This window comes from Oryzias melastigma, linkage group LG8 (assembly GCF_002922805.2).
Source record: "Oryzias melastigma strain HK-1 linkage group LG8, ASM292280v2, whole genome shotgun sequence".
In the NCBI taxonomy this organism is placed as follows: domain Eukaryota; kingdom Metazoa; phylum Chordata; class Actinopteri; order Beloniformes; family Adrianichthyidae; genus Oryzias; species Oryzias melastigma.
This window is the reverse complement of record NC_050519.1, coordinates 6,970,948-6,977,980: the sequence shown is the minus strand read 5'-3', so window position 1 is coordinate 6,977,980 and position 7,033 is coordinate 6,970,948.

Below are 7,033 nucleotides of genomic sequence, written 5' to 3'. Positions count from 1 at the left end.
GACCGCTCATTACATGCAGGGGTGTATGTGTGCCTTTATAATTTCTTGGATTCTTTATTCTGATCGCAGGTTCTTGATCATATACATATTGTATGCTTAACTTTATTTGGCAAAATACTAGTAATAAAAAAAAATAACATCTCAGAAAAAGTTTTATGAAAGTGGCCATTTTTAAATTTTCAAACAAAAAAAACAAACATCTTAAACAAATGGAGGAAACAAGAGAGCACCAAGGTTCCAGAGTCCAATCAAATTCAAGTATAAGACAGCTCATTACACAATGTTCTGGTAACATCTGGTGTCTGAGAGCAAAGATACTTTTCAGTGAAATGTTTGTGCAGATTCTCCATCATCCAAGTTGATCCATCAAAATAGTATGTAAAAAAAAAAAAGTCAACTGGATTTTATTTTTGCGAACATTTTTTTCTCTTTTCTAACAGAAAAGTTGGAACTTTTTGCCAATTCTAGTGAAAGGGCATATTCCCAAATAACAGTAGTGGCTTTTTAATGACATGATTACAACATTTAAGGTGTAAGGCTCAGGATGCCTCTGAAGAATCCAGCGCTCCTCTCACTGCACGCTTCTCTGACGTCTCAGATGCACAAAAATTTGTCAACATGGGCCAAAAAGGAAATTATCCCCTCAAAACTATGTTCTGTGCACACTGTGATTACAAGCAATTCATGGTGCAAATATACAGTGTCAACCCATCAAACCAGCCCACAACCCTGGTAATTTGACTTTTTGTTGTTCTCTTTTTAGTTGCCATGTAGAACGTATAATCTCAGCCTCATGGGTTTGCCTTTTTGCTGTCTTTATATTTTCACAATGATAAGGATTTACATTTGCAGCTTTGTGAAATAGTAAGACAGAATGAGAGTCTTGAGGCCTAAGATTTTATCTGTTTCTGCTGAGTTTTGGTGGATAATAGAGTAAAGAATGCAAAGAAAAAAAGAGAAGAAATGTCACTTAGAGTCGCAAATGCTCCATTGGAATATTTGTGACATTTGAGATTGCTGAGTCGTGATCTTTAAAAAGAGAAGGGTATAGGAAAAAATACTCCAGATGATGTAATTATCACTCTAAAATTAGGGTTTGTCAGTACAAAAATATAGTAAATATAATTAACTAATTTTACGTTTGGAGAATGCTGGCACATGCAAAAATAACTAAATTTTATTTAATATTTTCCTTTTCGTAGCAAAAGGCCAAATTTTAAACAACCCAAAACATTCGCAGATTTTTTTTTGAATAAAGGTCAGATTCATTAATCTTGACATAATTTTCCTGCAGGTTCAAGAAATAATCTTTTACAGGTAAAATTTGTTCAGCCTGAAATCTTCCATTTTAATTTTTTTCTAATATTAAGTGTAATAAGTTTGATCTTAAGTCCTTAGGTGACACTGAAAGAGATTGGGCTTCCATCTCCGTCACGTTCATTTCGCCGCCTTTCACTGCTTCCTGTTTGACGCTATCTCCACTCATCATCCACCTCTCGACATCCGTCCAGCGGTTTCTCCGTTGCTTTTCATGTCTTCCCTCTCCATCCCCTTTTTTCCTCACCGTTCCTTTTCTTTTCATTCTCACATTGTCTGTCCATTCCTCAGCTTTTCTTCTGTGTGCTACAAATCCTCTGCAGGTATGCAGTTCGAGTTATATTTGCCATTTAAACAAGGAAATGAGGTCTAAATCAAACCAAACTGTTTAAGATCAGATGATTTAACCTTTCTGTTTTATGTAATTTGACATTCTGGACCCCTAATGTCAGAAAACATCTGAGTGTAATGGATCAAGCAGTGACACAGGAGATAGTAATGCAGAAGCAGGATTGGCTATCTGTGTTTTCACCTGAGGAAATGTGTAAGTTTGTCTGCTGTACTGTCAAGAAGTATATATCTGCAATGCTTTTGAGATGATTTTTATGTAAAAAAAAATGATACGTTTCAGGTATAAACAACCCGTCTTTTGGTTTTATTAAGCAACATCAAGACAAAGTTAAACACTTGCCAGAAATAACTGGACCGTACCTCGGTGGAAACGTAGCTCTACATACTCCACAAACTTTTTGACTGCTTTACCTCATAGGGGTTCAAAATGCGATTCCAACTCATAAGAGAAAAATATAGCATGAAATGTGGACAAAAATATTCTTACATTTTAATTGAAAATTAATTTAAATACTTTGAAACACTACATTTTGGAATTTTGGTTCCTTTCTCATTTTAGTTCTAATTTCACCTATGGGTTTTCAGGAAAAAATGCAACGTTGGAGAAATGTCGCGTTCTTGTGGTGTTGGAAACATCGGTAAAATGAGCTTCTGATTCAGAAAACACACATGAATGTGAGAAAATCAACAAATCTTCCAACACCACACAAATGCAGATCAACTTTCTGCACCTAAGATCAATGTATCAATAGTGCGCCATCTATGGGTAGATACCAGAATTAAAATGAAAATAAATACAACAAGAAAAGTTGCATTACCTGTTTGTGTGAATACTTTTTGCTGAAAGTAGTCGCTGAAGATGCTGAAGCCTTTTGTTGAAAATCAAAATCAATTTAATGTAATTGCTGAAAGGATTTGCTGAAAATGCAAAAGCTATTTGCAAAATGTTAAATTTGACTGGACTATGAAAGAGAGCTGAACTTGGCCACAGATTCAGAAAAAATGTAGTAACCTTGCTCAAAAATCCCTAATACATGCCAGTTTTGCAAAAATATTTAGTGTGTTGGTTAAATATGAGCTAAACTCCAAAATAGCCCCAAAAAAACGTAGCAGAAGTCAAATTATAGCCAAAAAACTAGCTTGTTGCTTGAATACTAGCTACGGTAAACTCCAAAATAGCTTAAAATTCCTCATTAAACTAAGTTAGTCAAAAACGTTATCCTGTTGCTAAAATAGAAGCTAAACTCTAAATTGAGCTAAAAAAAATCCTCAGTAACAAATTGGCCGAAACATTAGTGTGCTGCTAAAATATCAGCTAAACTCCAAATCAGCATAAAAAAACCTAATTAGATGCCATATTAGCCCCAAAATGCTAGCACGTTACCTAAATACTTGCGAAACTCCAAGATAGTCAAAAGTTCCACAGTAAACTAAGTTTGTGTCCGAGTTCCCCCCTAACTACTAAAAAACTTTGTAGTGCGCTGGATTTAAAAGGTAATCAGACACGATGCTCACTTCTTTTTTTTGTTTTTCTAAACATTCGACACATATGACGTCACATATTTTACGAAGTGAAAATCGAATAAAAACTAACATTTTTATTTATGACTCCATTGTGTGAAAATGTGGATAATTATTAAAATATTACATTTAATCATGTTTTTTTGTTCGAAATTGTTCAGCCGCAATGCATTGTGGTCTATATTCGCTAATATAGTGAGCATCGATGCACGCTAGTTTTTTGCAAAGACTTCTGGGAAGTTTCTAGTGCACTCGATATGGAATTAGTAGTTTTGGACAGCACTAAAAAATGCATTTACACACTTCTGGAGGGAATTCAGACACAACCTAAATTGGTGAAAAACGTTAGCCTGTTGCTAAAACAGAACTTTAAATTAGCCAATAACCCCAGTAAAGAGCACATTAGCCAAAAATGTTACCATGTTGCTTGAATTTTTAGGTAAACTCCAATTAAAAAAAAAAAAATTACTATAAAAGATTAAAACATATACCCCATGAATACATTTAAAGGCTTGTTGCTAATCTACTCCAATTTTGAAATTTGAAGACTTTCTCATTCATTTCCCGTGGGGCATATTTTTCCAAAAATACAATCAGTAATGTCCTGAACAAGCTGAACGTTTGATAACAAGATTGCTGAAATCGCTGAAAGTTTGATTGAGTTTTTATGTGCCGAAAACCGTATGTAAAGGAGCAGGAGAATCACTATTGTGTGAATTCCTAGATTCACACAATTAATGGAATTTATTCCACTTTGGGGGGGCAAATTCAATTGTTTTAGGGTATGCCCACCCCTGCACTACACTATCCTCACAAATATCACATGACCCTTACCACACACACAATCAGCCTCAAAGGACGGGCAACCCCAAAAACCCGCAGCACCTGAACGGGTCAACAATCGTAAGTGATTAAGGCTTTAGTAGACACGAGAGAGCGAGCGCCATCCACCAAACACCTTGTCAAGAACTGTGATTTCCCCTTCCTTCCCTCCAGCCACAGCAGCAGCAGCAGCATGGTGCAAATGACACATATGGCGAATTATAAGAGGAAGTTCGGAAGATGATGGAAGCTGAAAGCTTATTCACACGTGGTGGGAGTCCAGATGACCAGGGGATGTGTGGTGGAGAGACTCACAATGAGACAAAAGCTCAACAATATTTGAACCCTTTTCTCCTGAAATCCTCTCCCTGTTCATCCATCGATCTGTGGTATATCAAAGCTCACTTTTTAGCTGATCAATACCTCCCCAACTTCCCCTTTATTACTCCACGGCAGGAATAAAGGGTTAGAAGGAGGATGCAATATTCAGTTCATAAATCATGCAGTAAAAAATGTCAGGGGGGTAATTGTGGTTTTCTTACACACTTCAAAGGGAGGCGGATTTTATTAGTGGGTTAACATCCCTGCGCGACCCTCATTCCTTCTCATCATGGGTTCATGGAGGCATCAACAAACCCTAAATGTTACAGCAATTCTCCGCAGATCCCCTCCTCATTTTTCAAATACATCTGCTGAACATGCAACTACACAAATAAAGTCAGTCACACCCAAAATGATTTATGCTTTTTTTCTGCATGACTGCCACGTTTATTTGTCAGACATGACAGAGCTGTCACGGTCAAACCCATCGTCTCGGAGATTTCGCTTTAATGATTAATTTGTTTTGTGTAAAGCTTCCTTGGGGGATAGTTTATGAATGGGGAGGAACAATGACACAAAATTGTTTCCCTGCTTTCTGTTCAATAAATTTCAGTTAGCCGATAGTTTCCCACCATATTGGAGTGTTTTTTTTTTTGTCACATCTTTTAGTGGTTGGTTGAATCGATTCTCTGTGTGTGATTAATCCCAGGAGGTTGGAGGGATTATGGAGTGGGAGCTAACGAGAAGCCCTCTATATGGATTTAAAAGGAAAGCCCTCCATTCATGTGGCTAAAGATAATGAATTACAGGACTGGAGCTTTAGAGCACTTAGGGAATATTCCAGGAGTTAAAAAAAGTAGGAGGAGAGCGTTTATAGTTAGAACAATCTGGGGGAAAATACTCAGAAAATGACCATAATTCATGTGCTGAAGCCATGACCATTCCTGCTGTTTTACTGACTGGGAATAAGCTGCAAAACCTTTGGGTGATTGAGCAGGACTCACTTTCAAGGCTGCTCTCTCAGGTGATAGTTCTTGCAGTTAATTATCACATATGATAGTCGTTATTACTCACAGGTAGGTAAGGAAATACAAGAGTTCACCGGCGGTGCAGCTGCAGGAGTGTAGCACAGATGTTGAGACTACCAGGTTTATATATGAGGAAGATTTTGGCGAAAAGCTTGAAAGACTTAAAATCTCTTCTCTGCAGCTGAAGCTGCAAAGAAAACTGTGACTCTCGAGGTCCAACGGGCTGAAACTGTCCCACAGCCTGTGAATCTGTGCCACACATCACAGCTTAAAACCTCCCCACCGGCTCTGCCCAGCGGGACGCGGTGCATATCTGTGACGCGGTCCAGACCCAAGGAAAACAGAGAGGGAAAAGAAATGAAAAAAAGAAAAAGAAAAGGAGGATTGCTGAGTTTTTAAACACATATGATGACCCACAAAGGGGATCAGAGGCTCCAATCACGACTAGAGGTCGTCCGTGTCACTGGCAGGGAATAAAAAGGAAAAGCTATCTGAGAGCTGGTTACTCCAGGTCACTGCGCCAGCTTTAGCCCCGTTTGATCTGAAGACGACAAAGTTACTGCAGAATATTGTGGATAATGAAGCAGAAACTATTTCCCCAGTGATAACTATTTTTTCTAAAATAATATTTGGACTCTCTTAAACTTTAAAATGTGTCCTCACCAAACTTTTCCCTGTTTATAATGATTTAACTAAAAGCATAAAGTATTTATGATGGTACTTACAAAGATTTAAAACCTAGTTTTTAGACATTCATGGTGTTTTAACAGGTTTTTAGTTATTTTTAATTAAAATGCCAAGCTTTTCTTAATATCAGCACAGTTAGGAATTGTTGGTCTCATTAAGAGATAGGATGTATATAAGGACATTATCATTAAAATAAGTCTAAATCACTTTAATCCAAACTATTATAGAAAAATGTGATTTAAGACAAAAAACTCACTATAATTCACTTTAAGGATGTTTTAAATATCAACCAATGTTCTAAAGTTAGACAGGAATTCATTTGAAACAAGAATTTAGATTTATATTAAAGGAATAAGTGTTAGTCTAAGATAATTTACTAAAACTTGTACTTACATCTTGTTTTGTTCATATTTTGCTCTAAAATTGATAATTTTTACTTTTTTTACCACTGTAATCAAAATTAACCAGAATTACGCCTCGTTTTCACTGAGCGATCTGGTCTTGTAAGGTTAAGGAGAAGTGGCGGGGGGGGGATTTTTAGATGCATCGATTATAATCCATAAATTATTCTGAATTGTTTGTTAATTTTAAACAATCAATAATCAAAAAATGTGTATGATTTAAAGTAAACGTAACAAGCGGAACTAAATACGAAGCCTTTTTCACTCTGACATTTCTAAAGCATTCTGGATTTCATAGTGTTGAGGGTCAATTGCATAAAAGTCATGCGGTGTGTAAGTTATGTCACACCAAACTTAAATTTGTAAAGAATACAACAAATTAGCGAAATCACAATATGTGGCTAGCAAGCCACTATTTAAAGCTGCTTGACATTTTCTTATTTAAGTTGTTGAGTTCAAGAATTTTTTTTCCCTTTTGTTGCTGTAAAAGATTTTTGACTATCAAATGAAATATTTTTATGTCAGAATAAAAGAAGTATATATATATATATATATATATATATATGATATATATATATATACTAT